The 16,586-nt window shown below is 31.5% G+C and overlaps 1 long non-coding RNA gene across 1 annotated transcript in view; it reads right to left on the reverse strand.

Moving 5' to 3' along the window:
- LOC142318355 (uncharacterized) overlaps positions 1 to 16,586 on the reverse strand; it is a 35,888-nt gene that overhangs the window by 16,474 nt on the left and 2,828 nt on the right. The window contains exon 2 of the long non-coding RNA XR_012754880.1: positions 15,913 to 15,991. This is a non-coding gene — a long non-coding RNA (uncharacterized LOC142318355). The remainder of the gene's footprint in view (positions 1 to 15,912; positions 15,992 to 16,586) is intronic.

Below are 16,586 nucleotides of genomic sequence, written 5' to 3' on the forward strand. Positions count from 1 at the left end.
CTACCCTTTACTCGTTACAGGGGCTTACGACCAGCAGTTGTTGCCACCTATTCTCCACGCTGAGGCGGTTGCCCGAACAAATATTCGCTTTGCACTGCGTGCAACAAGTAATGATTGACGAGTCTCTGAAAATCAAATGATGCTACCGTTGCTAAAGCACTCTATATCGAATTCGCCAAGAACTGTAGAATGTACTCACTGGACGAACAGCTCAATATACAACAAAAATAGAGACTAATAATGGTCACTCAGCTGAGAAAAGCTTTTAAATGTTATTCACCTGATAAAAAAAAATAATTAATTTATAGTTACACATTTGTTTTTGACTCCAACATTAGCCACCTACCAGATACCGTAAAGGAATAGCACTAGCTATACCCTAATTACTTCTACTCCATTCAGTTTACTGCTCTAAAACAAATTATACTTCTTACAACTTTTAGTCAGATAAGAATTTTTAGATAAAACCCACTGTTCGTAATTACAAAAAAAAAATACCATCATTTTATTTGTAAGCATAAAGAATAATAGCTTAAATAATTACGTCAATGGAACTTACAATTGTACCTGCTATTGTAGAAAAAAATATAGCTAATAAATCATTATTTTTTAAAATCCAGTCTTACTTTTATTAAAAAACATACCTTAAAAAATAAAAAATAAATAAAATTTTTTAATTAAATTATTTTAATTATGTGCAAAATTGAAATATATGTGCAGATAATTTCTACTGGCTCAAACCTCTGTCAAAGAAACCAAGCAAAATTTTCAAGGTTTCCCAACTATTGTACGTTTTTTCTAACCTCATTTATTCTATGTTGATTATATTCAAACCTAATTTTAGAAAATGTTTCATTTTGGTGTAAACAAAGTTATCACAATTGGTTTCAACCTGCCCACCACTAAAGTATTATAAACAATCTTCATCTTTCATAACCAACGATTGAATTCTTCAACGCCTATCAACAACTCTGTAACGAATGGACCATTATTAATCAATTTGTACAGAATTTATAACAACTTTTATTGCTATGTCTTATTCTCTCTCCTAACGTCCTAGCAAATACTTCAAGGTAAATACGTGCCGGTGTTCCATAAACCTGTGTGAAACTGGATATCCTATTAAAAACAAGGCACATCGTCGGACACCACTAGTTATAAAAACCAAATTCTATTACAATTACCCAAAATTTAGGCTCAAATTATATCGCAGAACAGGGACAGTTTGTAAATTACTCCGGTATATTGGCCATAGGGTAAATAAACTAATTCTATTCCTTAATTATTATCGCAAATATTTTCCAAATAAATTCTGCATTTTAGTGAAAGTCAGGTACAAATGAATTTTTTTTCTATCATTCCCCATGTATACGTTGCAATCTGTTCAACTAGTGAACAATAAGCAACCACCATGACCCAGTGAGGTGAGGATTATATATATGACATGTAAATGAGGTGTAATCCTGTACAGACTCAGGTCGACCATACCTGAGATTTGTGGTTAATTGAACCCCAACTATCAAAGTTCACCGGTATCCACTACATAGTATTCGGATCCGTATAAAAGTAGCTAACCTTTAATAGGATTTGAACCTCAAAACCTTCGACTTCAAAAATCAGCTATTAATTAAGTTGTTTGTGACAACGAGTTTACCACTAGACCAGTCCGGTGAGCAAATGAGATTTAAATGTCAATTATTCATCTAAACCTACTCGTAACTATGGTTATTATTTTAAAATAACTTAAATATAAGTTCTGACTGATGAGGAAATTGATACAGCAAAAACATCACTAACGACTTCCTTGTTTACAAGATATTAAACCTCATTTTATGCAATAGATTCAATCCCCCATAAAGTTCCTTGCTTTATATTTATGAAACTATTACTAGCCTCTGAAAATCAGCCCAAATCAGAAATCACTGCAAGCAGCCTACTTATAATGTTAATTAACAATAAGCTTAAATGTTAAACACATCAAACAGAATAATAAAATAATTGGCCAAACTCACTTTCCTTGAATATATCTAGGCATATATATATATTTTTTTGGATAATTTTAGCAATATTGGCTATTTGTTAACGAGTTCTTCTACATTGAATCTGTCTTATTCCAAAATTATTTTTCAATTTTTAATAAACTTCACTATTCTAATGTCCTGTTCCGAACAATCTAACTCTGAACGATGTAAAATAACCGCAACCACCAACATTATCGAATGAGCCAGAGCTGTGAAGAAAATTTTCTCAAAAATGAAGGTTGCTTTTCCAAACTTTAGATAGTTTTCATGAGCCGCTTATTCTTTTCTATTTCTCAGCGTAAAACATAATCGCTTGCCATGAGGAGTTGTATTAATTTAATTTATGATACATTCATATCTTACGCTTTTAGAAAAACTTTATTTTTCATCAAGAGAAGACACTTTTCATTCATCAATGTCAGTTGAATTTTAGATGTCATTAGAAAGCGTTCATTTCCAAATCCCTCTCAGAGAATTATTAGGAATGCCACAATTTAGACATAAGAAAAAAGCATTCAGTCAGAGAAATTTTAATAAATACGGCAAAATTGACCTGAAGTTTTTTCTGCAATATCAGTACACATCTACTATTCCCAGGATCTTCTTTCTACCCATGCTAAAAGTCGTGACAACTGTCATTTTCGATTATTTAAGTGGAGCATCTCATTCCAAGTCTCTCGTCATTTTCAGGAAAAAATATTTTTTTTTTTGGAGGGTAAAAAACGCTTTTGCGTTATCATCATCCGGAACTAACATAATACAATATAGCAACCAAAAATATATTTAAATAATTATTAAGTAGTCCAATACAGACAGATGCGTGGCCTTAAGAAACCACAAAATATTTGACATCATCATCGTATTGTTTCCTAGAATATCTTGGAAGTTATACCTAATTTACATTAATGTCGCATAATACACACAATCAAAAAAAATATGTGGTGTTTTGGAAAAGAAAGGAAAATTGATTTCACTGGTGAATATATCATCTGGTGATATCTGTAGCAAGTTTTTGTTGTTTAATGGAACCCAGACCTCTGAAGTAGCAGAGAGTAAGGCTAATCACTACTCTTCTTTATCAACCATATATTATTTTAATATTTAAAAAAAAGTGAATAGAATTAAGGATATGGGGCTAAATCATGGATAATAAACAAACATTGATATATTTACTGGATGAATATATATTTACTGAAAACAAAACCATTTATCAATGATATCTTTTCTTTGACTAGTAAAATTAGTAACAGTTAACGAGGTTATGGAAAAGAAAACCAACATTAAACTACGAAAATACAAAAGTATAATCTCTAGAAAGCTTTCGTTTACCGGTCAAGCTAATGGAATAAGGGATAGTGCTTATTGCACTACAATTAGCGTAAAATAATCAATTTGGTAATGTAATATTTCGCGCCGGCACCATCAAATTTTAAGTTGTACTCGTAAATAAATAATGTGATAAATATTGTGGAAGAAGTTTTCAATTAACAATAAAAAAAAGATTTGATGTTAAATCATTCATAGGTATGAATATACGTAATTATTTTGATAAAAGAGCAAAATTATCATAATATTTTAATTGATTAATAATACACATTTTTTAAACAATTAATATTTCTTTAATCTTTCAGCAAGCAAAACAACAATAACCATTTATTACTTATGCATTCAGGTTAATTTATTATTGTAATTATGTAAACTAAATAATTATAAAAGACATCTGCAAATTTCTTCTTAATTCTATTCTGTAAAAGTATACATTAATTCAATTAATCACATTTTGAAGAACGTTTTTTTGAAAAAGTCATTTATCATATACCTTCAAGATTAATGAAAAAAATAAATGGTAAAAAAAATGATTTTCATTATTTATTTAGTGGATGATTTTAGGAATTGTCAATGATTTTAAAACGTAGAAAGCTTCATAAATGATGTTTTCTTTGCAACGTATTAATTTTAGAAGAGAAAATAATATAGCCTGCCTTCAGGAAAAGTTAATCATATCCGTAAAAAAAATTAATATTTAAATATAAATTTATGTAAATTTGGTTTCATAAAATAATGATTGTTGGCGAACTTATATTAAACACTGTAAATTTACATACAAATTTTTAAGAACTACAAGTATTTTGTGTCAGACTTACTATATAAACTGGTGAGAGGAGGGATTTTCCGTGTGTTCTTCGCTGAACCAACCTGAGCTATAAACACACTATCAAATAGGTGGAAATCTTATGTTATTAAAATTATTTTACAAAAAATCATCCACTGAAAAAAAAAATCTGTCGGAGAAGGAAATTAGTCTGGTATTGTAAAAGTTTAGTTTTTAAATGAAAAGAGCAGACCCATTTAAATGTATTCAAATTTGTTTATTAAGAGTATAAATCTACCTCCCAACAGTTTCTCTATAATTAAGATTCCAAGTACGATTTCTTGTCGAATTTCTCTGAACCTTAATATTTGGAAAGGTACATGTTTCAGTTAAAAGTATATACTTGTATCTTTTTATCGTTGAATACGGTACTTTCTCTTTCTTAAGTGATTGAATGATTAATAATGAAAGAATAAAGTGAGTAGAATCTAAAATCCAAGTAGTTTAAAATAAACTACTTGAAATAAATATTTAATGTTTATTACATAACATTATACACCACAACTTATTTGTTTCAATCAATAATCTACTCAAAATTTACCCAAAATTATATATATGTTATTTTTATCTTTCCCGGCGACTGTATCTATAATTACTATATTAAAAGTGTAAAAGTATGGTGATCATGTTATAAATGGTCTTCTTCTCTTCTTCATTCATGGATTAGACACAATTCATATTCCAGCTCTTTTCACCTCTCTCTCGGTCTGCTCAAAAGTTTTCTTCCAACCGGTCTGTAACTAAGGACTGTAGGAGTATACATACTGTCTTCCGCCATCCTCTCCACATATTCCTTCCACCTTTCTCTACACCGCAAAAGCTCCTCAACATCCTTTCCCATCTACCCACAAATTATCTCATGTCAGGCTACTTCTATGTTTGACTCTTATAGTCACGTAAGAATCACGTAGAGATCGTAAGAATCTCATTCAAACATTAACTCTTCTTAAACTTTCCCTCCTGAGAACACACGTATCATTACAGCACAAGAGAACTTTCACTGCCTTCACATCATACAACCTGAGCTGAGTATCTCTTAGGGCGTTCCGTCAAAATGTTCTATTAATGAAGTAACACACTGACTGAAATTTTCTAACATTGCTTGACATCTCCTTATCTTCATTGTAACTAGCATCACGTCCCAACCCTGTAGGAGGAAGACTTACAATATAAACTGGTGAGAGGAGAGATTTTCCGTGTCACCTTGTGGCGTTACCGGTCACCACACCATCTCCACTGTTCGGAGCCCTGAGGGCCATTACCGGAGGTCATCTTTAGATCCTCTAACTGATTACATCTCATAGTCATCAACCAGGCCTCGGTCAGGATACCACGATCTAAATGCCTGGGCAGACATTTGCACCAGTAAAATACAAATCAAATTTTTTCTTCACATGTCTAACCAAACATCTTCACATCCAACCTAACATGATTCCCTCAAACTAGCTGACCGAACCGCGGAAACGCGAACCCCGCGTCTAGTCCAGATTTGACAGCACTGTTGGTGACTGTGAATCCCTCAGAAAACGAACGAGTTGAACGGTAAATCAGTACTACACTCATACCAATCAAAATTATGTTTTACGCAATATAGAAATGCAGACCTACACCTAAAGAAGTTGACCAATTTAAGTCATCTAACAAGGTAAACTAATCCTCATTCCGGTCCGCGCAGGAGCCAGGGATAAACCCCGCACCCCACCCGGTCACATCATGAAGTCTCGCGCGGCATTATTAAGTCACAACCAGGACCGCCACCGGAGGAAGGAAGCCACGCCGTGGTCGCATGAGCTACCATAACCCGGAAGCACGGCCAACCCCACCAGCCGGAACCCCAATCAAATCATAAACAACAATTTAACCGTGGCACGATGCCAATGTGCCTACCTCCAACCAATCCAATTTCTAGCCTGGAACCCCAGCCACCCGGGATCCTACCACGATCAAATATCTCAATTAAACTACCTCTGCAGACTGACACACCGCAATAGCGCAAAGAAAACCAGCCACTATAGACCACTCCTGGCGGAATATTTGTTAATACGGAGATCCAGAAAGGAATGTATTCTCTCAAGTTCCCTAACAGCTCGTGAAAATTCGACCTCGTATCGGGGACAGACGTAGAGATCGTGGTCCACTATATCATCAATCTCTCAATCCGGGTATTGACTCGAATCCACCAAACGAAACCTAGCCAAACTCGCCCGAAAGGAACCATGCTCGGAGAGAAACTGTGTGATATACCGATTGGGGAGACACATCCAATCGCACTTAAATCAGACACTACAGGAAATATATCATGCGTGTAGCGACCTGTGAGAGATTCGCCTCACCTGACCTGCTAAGATGCAAAGCCCCGCTCTTCAATCTCCTGCTTTCGTTCTGACGTCAATAGGTTATTTACTTTGGAAATGTAACGTTCCTTGCGCTCATTAGCCAAGATATCTCTTGGTTTGACTCCGGCTATAACACAGACTGCCTCTCGCAAGACTGTTCTATAACTGCTTATAACAGCCAGCAAGAGGAGTCGCTGGGCCCGCAGCAAAATGTCTTCGCAATACCTAAAAGCCATGCGGTGAGCCCAGACTGGCGCAGCATACAGCATAATAGCTTTTTTGACATGGTACGGTAATTCAACCCGCAATCGGGATGAATGACCCTATAGATTCAATAAAAAGCATCAGCGGCCTTTTTTGCTACATACTGTAGATGTTCCATTAACCGAAAATTCTCATCAAGGATAACACCAAGGTATTTTTGAGCCGTAACGTACCGAATGGGGAGACCAGCCATCCGAACCCGAATGCCTCGGGAAGCAGCCTATCGGTCCTTAACCAACATCATTGTGGTTTTCTCTGGGCTGAAAAACATCTTATGTTGGATACTCTACAGTCGGAGTGTCTCACAAGCATGAGCAGCTCGGAACTCTACCTCGTTACGCGAATCCCCTTCAATCAGTAGCAGCGCGTCGCCAGCATAAGCGATGACACGACAACCCCATGGCAACCTTAAACGCAATATCGAATCGAATTCTATAATCCAAAGAAGAGACTTAGAACAAAAGGTATCCTTAGACCTAAAAGGAGACTTAGAACTAAAGGCATCCTTTAGTTAAGGTCTTAGGAACCTTCGAGTCGCCATCACGCAGGGAAACGGTCCGATGGCTGAAATAACTTGAGAGCACTTCTAATTCATTTCGTGTACACTTACGCTTCTGCATCAGAAATAAGGCAGAGAGATTTAACAACATAAGTTGTTAAATTCCCCGGATATGTCCAGAATAATCCATAATACATATTTACATGGACTAGAGGAAGTTATATCCATCACCTTTAGTACGGCGTCCTCAGTGCTCTTGCCCGTTCGGAAACCATACTGGTTGTCCATTAGCAAATGATCAGTGACCTATCTAACATTATTCCTAAAAAAATCCATTCCCCAAATCTATACCAAGAGCTACCTCTCGCTTCCATTGTTTGATGATATAATCTAAATATTTATTAAACAGAGTTTATGAGGGGTTACCTCCTTGTCTAATTTCGTGATTTACTATTAACTTCTTACCAATTTCCTCGTATTTTATTGCTATTGTAGTAACTTCAGGCAAACAACTCGTTACATCAGTAAGGTGTTGTGGAAAGCCTCTTCTCCTCATTATCTGCCATAATTTTGATCATGAAATTTTGTCAAAAGCCTTTTCTAAATCTACAAAGAACAGATGATTTTCTTTGTTAAATTCAACTCATTTCTTAATAGTTTGTTCAAAAGTAAATATATCCATTTACGGTAGTCTTCCCACTCCTGAATCCTGCTGTTTATGTGACTCAAGTAGCAATCCGCGATTGGTGCCAGTCTACCATTTATCACCATGGCGTAAACTTTGTAGGCGCATTCAAGATACTGATACCACTATAATTTTTGGGTTAACTCTTGTCTCCCTTCTTGCAAATTGGGATCACTAACGATTCTGCCCATTCTTTTGGCATACAAACACCAAACCAATAGTCATTAAACATATGAAGGAATTTCAAGTTTTAAAACCTACCGCCATATTTCAATAACTCTACATTTATAACATCAGACCCGCAAGCTTTTCAACTTTTCAAAGATTTTAATGAAATTTCTAGTTCTTCTAAATTTATAGAGTCTATATTTCGTAGTATTCCAGCCAAAACTATTTATTCCTTTTCCCTTTCCTTTGCATCAATCCAAAAATATGTAAAATAAGACAAAATGCTCTCCTCACTAACAGTATTCATAATTGTTCTGTCCCTCTCGTCTGTGGTCATACTTTTCATAATCCTATATGGATACTGTCTTCCACAAACATTATTTTCCAAAGAAGAAACAAATTTATCTCACTGCTCTTCCTGCACTTTACGTATCACAGCTTTAGCCATGTCTCGTTTTGTTTTATAGAACTCTCACACTTGCTCCGTATTTTTATGGAGATATTTTTAAGATGCAAGCTTCTTCTTAGCAATAGCTGAAACGTTTTAGGTTTTATAAGTTCATATAGACCAAAAACTTCAGAAGTACGTTTGTATGTATGTACAAATATACCTCACTCATACGACTGCCCAAAAAGGAGTGTAATGTATTTAGTGTCTATGTATGTATATGAGTTCCATCATAGCAGCTCAACGGTTGAACGGATTCAGACATATCACCCAGCGTTGGAATCCTTACTTTACCGGGAGTGTCATATACATAATAACTAGACATATTATACTTAAATATATTACCTTTATTAATCTTTTGGGTTAACCAATCAACTTACAAACTTATAAATTAAATTCATACGTTTCACTTAGAATTATCTAAGCTTCCTCAGGTGACAATACACATTCATTCACATATCATACAAAATTCTCTTACATACTAATAAATTAACTGGTTTACCCATCCTAGATAACATTACTTTACCACCATTCTTGTCGTAATATATCCATCTACTCATGCATGACTCATCTTATCTTTAAATAATTATATGTATCTCTTTATATAACCTGATCGCTATTTCCCGTGTATTGATACCTTTAAATTGCACATATTTTTCACAAAAATTACATACAATAAACATTATTTTCTTTAAAACTAAATTTACAATATAAATATAATTTTTTAAATTAAATTAACACATATGTTGCTTACTCCAGCTATTACCGTTCTATTGTTGACAGCGTTTGTATTTTTCTTGATGTATATCATTTCTAGGGTGGTCCTTTTTTATTTATTTTGTTCTTTGTCTAATATTTTAGTGCTTTTGAAATTGAACAAGTGTTTATGTTCTATTGTATGTTTTGTGAACGCTGTCACTTTTTTTCTATATTTACGGGCTTTTATTCTTTTTTTAAGGTATTGAGATGTTTGTCCAATGTGCACCGTGAAATACAATCTTTACACCTTAAATCTTTTCCGTCTGTTTCCATCTTTTATCTATTTAAGTAAATTTAACAAACTTATACAATATATAAAATTGTCACCCGCACACTCTTTAATTATCCTTTATTAGTATTTTTCCTACATTAAACAGTAATGTTATTTTTGCTAGTCGTGTTTTTTGATTCCTAATATTTATCTGCTGTTTTTATTCGTTAAGGAAATTAAAAAATACAGCGAAAAATACAATTTTGATTTTCTGCAGAGGTAATTTAGAGAAAAATAGAAAACTTTATTAAAGCTTAATTGTTACCTACAATTAATATGTAAATACTTTAATACAAAAATTTTCTTTCTCAAATAATCAATCCCCTTAAAATTGGAATATATGATTCATTCTTTTGCTCTATCACAATTTGGTTTAATTTTTTTTTTAATTTTTGAAAGTTTATACTTCATAAATAGAGTTATCAAGACATGTCTAAAAATGTTTTAAATTATAGACTCTAGACCAAAAATGTTGAAAAGGTTTTTTGATAATTTTCCTTTACTTTTATTTTGTTTCCTTTACTTATTTTAGTCTTTATTAAAGGGATTGTTTCATTTGGAAAAACTTTAACAATCATTTGAACACTTGAATATCTTTAGAAGAATTTTCTTAAAATTTATTCCCTACCTATAAAATTATATGTTCTTTTTTTTTGTTTTTGGCTCTAAAAATTCGTTTTTCTACTTTAATAGAATCAAAATTAAAGCTTTGGCACCTTAATATCAAACCTTTGTCATCTTCTACATTATTATAGAGACCAAAAATAAGAAGCACTTTTTTCATTACTATCATAAAACTTAACTATTTTTTCAATATTTTTAAGAAATTTTCTTTTTAAGTTAATTTCCTTTGTTTAGGGATCAATTTATTGTAAATAAATTTTTCCTAAATTCTCCCTGCAGGTAAGGAAACTCCTAAAATCAAATTTTTTTTATATGAAATTTGAAAATTTAAATGCTTACATCTTATTTTGCTAATCATAAAATGACCGTCTTAACCGGAAAAGTCGTCCAATATTTTTCCAGATTTTTTCTCTACAGAAGGGTTATATATTTTTTAAATTTTCCATTATTTGTTTCATTCATTTTTATAGTTGTGTATGTAAATCATCTATGATAAAGAGACACTAATCAAAATATATCTGTTTTATGAATTACTATTGAATCAATCCGTTATTAAATAGAATGAAGATATAAATTGTAAGCAAAATATCTTCTATATTTTGGTAGTCTTAAGAATGCCCCATATTTTGCTAAGTGAAGAAAGGAACTAGAAACTATTTCATATCTCATATTTTTTAGTAAGCCTAGCATGGACGTTTTTATCATGAGGATAGCTTTATTACACCATCTTCATATATTTTGGTTATGCCAACTAAAATTCATTATTTATAAACTCCAAGTTGAAAGAAAACGTTTGTAGTAAATATTATCTATAACTAACTAATACAATATAACTATTTTAAAAGCTTTTATTTAACTCGCTTTAGGAATAATCAAATCTTGCAACTGCTATATCTTTTGATCTATTGTATGAAAATCAATGAAATTTGGTATACGTATGTAACTTCGATGACAATACAGCACTACGGTGTCTGACTTTGATAAGACCCACACCCACGCCACCATGCACTACCCCTACGCTAAATTCATGCATTTAGTTGAAAATTTTCATTTCTCATGAACTATCGTGTGAAAATGATTGAGATTTTGTACACGTATGTAACATACGATGTGTAAAAATAAATATTTTTTCTTTCTTTTAGTCTTAATAAAAATACAAAAAATAATTACAAAAATATATTTGATTACATATAAAAAATTACTTTTTAAAAAACCTTTTATTTAATTAATATTAAAATTGACATTAATAAAAAAAGGAAAGAAATTAGAAAAACCTTTAGTAAAAAATAAGAATTAAATCAAATTGAGAATTTTTAACAAAAAATGTAATATATTAACAAATATAAAAATGCACTGTAAAGTAAAAAATAAATTATATAAATATCTAATAAATAAAAAATAAATAAATGTAATAATTATTAAATTTTAAAATTAAAATTAATGAAAATATTTAGTTTAATAAAAGGATGGAGCAGTTTTTATAACAATCTTTTCGAATAAGTATTCGTAGACATTTGCTGTATTTTAAAACATATTTTTTTGTTTAATGAGGTTGTTTAGTATATGTATATACTTTATTTATATTTATATATAAAAATGTTAAGTTCATTTATGTACGCTTCAAAAACTCAAAATGTTCTACACCGATTGAGCTCAAATTTTAGTACGATATATAACCCGCATCAAAGATTTATCTGTTTTTCTCATCAGTCACATACCCGCGACCGCGACAAAACAGTTTTTTTAACGATCAGCTGTGTACCAGTGATCCCGCCATCTGCCGGAAGCCAAGGGAAAACTCGCCATACTAGCTAACGACAACCGCAGTCACATGTGAAACAATACCTGTTCCCAATTACGTTGTTTATTAACAAAAAAAAAAGTATCCACTTGCATCTGATTCAGATTGTTATACAATCTGAATTAAATATTCACTTTAATCCAGGTACTTTTGTGTGATCGTGTCGTGATTGAGCTGCGCCTTTCACCAAATCGTAAGTACAGGTTACGATTTAAATGTTTCATTTAAATAATATTTTACTTATTTATTTAAATTCATGTATTTAGTTAATATTATTAATTTTTAGCCACTTTTCAATACTGTCTGTCCTGTGTCTCATTGTTGTCGAAATGCAGCTACGATAACCATGAGAGATAGGTGAAAAAAGTGTAAATAAATGTTTTTGGCCTTTTCAAAATGAAAATTTTTCATTATTAAACTTTTTGTCCTTTCTGTCATGGTTTTCAGCATAGAGCTGTGAGAGCCATAAGAGGTTATAATCTTATCCCTTCCTTCTATTCAAGTGAAAACCGAAATAATGCCTTGCAGAAAATCGAAATTGGGCCGTCGCACTCGCCACAAAGAAGGATCAAGAAGACGGCTTTCGAATATGAGGAAGAGCGGGCATCCGTACGAGAGCGGAACAGACTAAACACCATCCAGATACGTAACGTGGAACCAGCAGAAAGACAATAAGCAGCCAGGCTTGAGGATGCATGATTGCGAGCACGTCAGTCGCGTTCTGCAGCAACAGATTTGGTTCGTTCTCAACGGAATGAACGCGACAGGGTGAGGATAGCTGAAGCACGAACCCAAAGAACAGCTGATCTGAATCTGCAATACAATTGTCTTTCCGGTACAATCCAGCTGTTGATTATAGTTCAAGTCGGCATGTTGTTATTGGCCAGATGAGTCATGTCTGTACCTACTGTCAGGCTCTAAAGTTTAATAATGAAACGAAAGGGATGTGTTGCGCTGGCGAAAAAATCAAATTGCCTCAACTTGATGCACCACCAGAGCCATTGAAAACTCTACTTGCTGGATCTACCGCTGAATCGAAGCATTTCCTATCAAACATCAGGAAATATAACTCTTGCTTCCAAATGACGTCATTTGGTGAGGAAATCGTGACGACTCAATTCATGTCAACCATAGTAACCATAAATTCCTTCAAATGTACTTCTTTGGTGATGATAGAGATGAAGTCGATGCACGTTGTGGAATACATATCTCGCTTAGAAGAACCATTATTTCGCAGCTACAGAAGCTCCTTCACGAAAGGAACAATTTGGTGCGTTTGTTCAAAATGGCAATTGATATGATGCCATCAAATACCCACAAGATTGTCATTCACGCAGACAAAACGCCCGCTGGAAACATGTCCTGAGATATAATGCTCCAACTATAGACGAAGTAGCAATTGTCATAGTCGGAGATCAGTTCCATCCTAGAGATCGTTCTCCATCGAAGAAACGATCAATTGATAAACGTCGCAGAAACTTCGGTCTACCACAGCGAAGCGTGGCTGGGCAGCTAGTCTTTAATAAAATAACTCAAGTTTTAATTCTTTGGTGGTTCTAATTTGCGCCGAGAGGATCTTTAAGGGTTAATAAGATTAAAAATAAAAATTAAATTTAGAAATCTTGCACAAAGTTATTACATTTTGACGGTAATCTGAAAAATTATTAATTATTATCATTATTATAATTGTAATCGTAATTATGAATTCATTAAATAAAAATTCATAATTATTTAAAATAAAACTTTTAGCGAAAAGAGTGCGTTCAATTTAGCTTAGATTACAAGCAGAATTCGAAGATGAACTTCAACTATGTGAGAACACGTACAAAGATAGCGAGTGGGTGCATTTTCCCAGATTGTTACTTGTAGCTAGTCAATCTCAACTGGAGAGGTTCCAGCAGAACTTTCCGCCTCCTCGCGTGGTTATTGAAAATGAAAATGAAGATTAATTGTTGTAAAAATAAATGTTATGTTGTTTTAAATAAATTATAAAAACTGCGCTACGCTTTTATTTAACTAAATATTTTAATTACTTTTAATTTTAAAATTTAATAATTATTACATTTATTTATTGGTTATCTATTATATATTTATATAATTTATTTTTTACTTTTCAGTGCATTTTTATATTTGTTAATATATTACATTTTTTTGTTTAAAATTCTCAATTTGATTTAATTCTTATTTTTTACTTTTTAGAGGGTTTTTCTAATTTGTTTCCTTTTTTTATTAATGTTAATATTAATATTAGTTAAATAAGAGCTTTTTTATAAAATAATTTTTTATATGTAATCAAATATATTTTTGTATTTTTTTTTATATATATTATATATATAATATTATTTATATGTATCTTTTAAAACTTTGGGCATTACCCTAGTCACAAAAAAAATTTTTTTGTGAAAGTCATTTTAAGTTTAGTTTAAACTTTTAATTCAAAAATTGAATATTGTTTTTTATTGGATATTTTTCTGATTTTGTTTAATAAGTTTGATCTGGTATTTATATTTAACTACTTTTAATTAATACCTTTATATTTACTATAAAAAATGTCTCACAATTTTACATGTAATTTTTAATACTCTTTTTCTAAATGGTTGAAACATTTTTTAAAAAATTAAAATTTAATCATTTCAGCGATTTTTATTTTATTTACTAACGTTATAATCAAAAACCTCAATAGTGCTTGGTATCCTAAACAATTTTTAAACATAAAAAAAAATTATATTGAATTATATGTACAGAAAAACATATTCAAATTTATAAAACCCTTGAACTTTCAGAAGTGCTTACCGATGAAAATGTCGACTCCAATTTTAATAGAAAATTTCAATACCATGAACGATTTATTACCTGATGAAACGATTTATTACGATTTATTACCTTTTAAGTAGTAAAGTACTACTTAATTTCTTGACGTAAGATGACTTTGATACGTGGCTGAATGAAAGAATATAATGAAAGCTTTTATGGTAGAAAAGGGTAAATTAGTTAATAGTAATAATAATATCGATTCATTTTTTTTAAGTTGCGTATAGCTGTTGTGATACATTAAGGATACAAAAACAAGGGTTAATGTAGCTTTCTCTGAGTGTAAAAAGTTTTACTATACAGAGACTCCCTGAAATGAAATAAGTATAGCAGCTTGGCAGGCTGATGTGCAGCAATATATTCTTCTCTGAAAATAAAGGGAAACTCCTACACTCCTCATTTACTTAATTAGTGATTATTTTCGAGACGGTCTTCATGTGTAATTTATGAGTGATATCAGATGTAGTATAATCGGTACCAGTTAACCAATTAATATGACGAATAATAAATTAAAAACAAATGAACAATAAAATAACTATTGCTTATTTGATAAATATATGACAATCAAAAATATTTCTGAAATTCATAAAAATAACTTAGTGATTTGATAGAATTAATCGATTAAAGGAGAAAAAAATAGATAAAAATACTGCATGAAAGTGTATTATTTATGGAGAAAAAGTCAATAAATAACTGAGAAAGAAAGAATATTCTGAAATGAGAAAAAATAAATATATATAAGAAAGGATTTTTAATAGAACAATATTCAGCAAAGATGGTGAAGTGAGGAAAATTATATGATCTGAGAACGTGATGAAAATAGTTTAGATCAAGTAGAGAATGAGGGTGGGAAATCCTTAGAGAAATATCTACTAGTCCAATATTGCTTGAGGTTACATAGATGTAAACGCCACTCACTCCCTTAAGACATTTAACCTTAACAAAATCATCTAAAAAACTATATATACCGTGGCTTTATTTTATCTTTGTCTGCCTGTTTGTCTATGATTCTCCCTCTAACTTTCTATTTATATACATTAAATTATAATATAAAATTTATTTTTTTCACTTACTTTCAGAATTAAAGATGTGTAACTTTTTTCATCATTACTGAATAAATCCGACAGGTAACATTCTCCAATATTTTCTTACCTGTAAAATGAAAATCATTGCATCATAATAACAAATCGATATTAAAAAATAAAAGTTAAATATATATATATATATATATATATATATAAATAATATTAAAGAAAGATACGAGTTGAAGATTTCAGAAGATTAAGAATTGGTATAATCCTTACATTTAGCGTCCTGTTAACAAGACTTAATTTATTTGCGTACAATTACTGTATAATCAATCCAATTACACACCAAATAACAAAATTTCTTCAGCTGCTTTCGTTTTACATATTTTATTTTTTAAAAACAAAATTCACTTTTAATAACCATATTCTATACACCCAACATTCCGAAGAATTTTAGTTACTTTTATTATTTATATTTAAACTTATTAATTAAGTATTTAAACTACTACTTTACTTAATTTTTAAATGATTTTATTATTTAACAATTATTGAGAAATTAAAGCAGAGAAGACAAAAACCTTTTTCTTGAAATAAGTTTATTAATTTGATCCTCACGTTTTTCTTGGTAAAAATAGAAAGGAATTAAGAAATAATGCATAATATAATAATATGAAAAACCTATTTTTACTTCCTTGCACGAAGTAAAGGTAGTATTGTGA

The sequence above is a fragment of the Lycorma delicatula genome, chromosome 1, assembly GCF_047948215.1.
Source record: "Lycorma delicatula isolate Av1 chromosome 1, ASM4794821v1, whole genome shotgun sequence".
In the NCBI taxonomy this organism is placed as follows: Eukaryota; Metazoa; Arthropoda; class Insecta; order Hemiptera; family Fulgoridae; genus Lycorma; species Lycorma delicatula.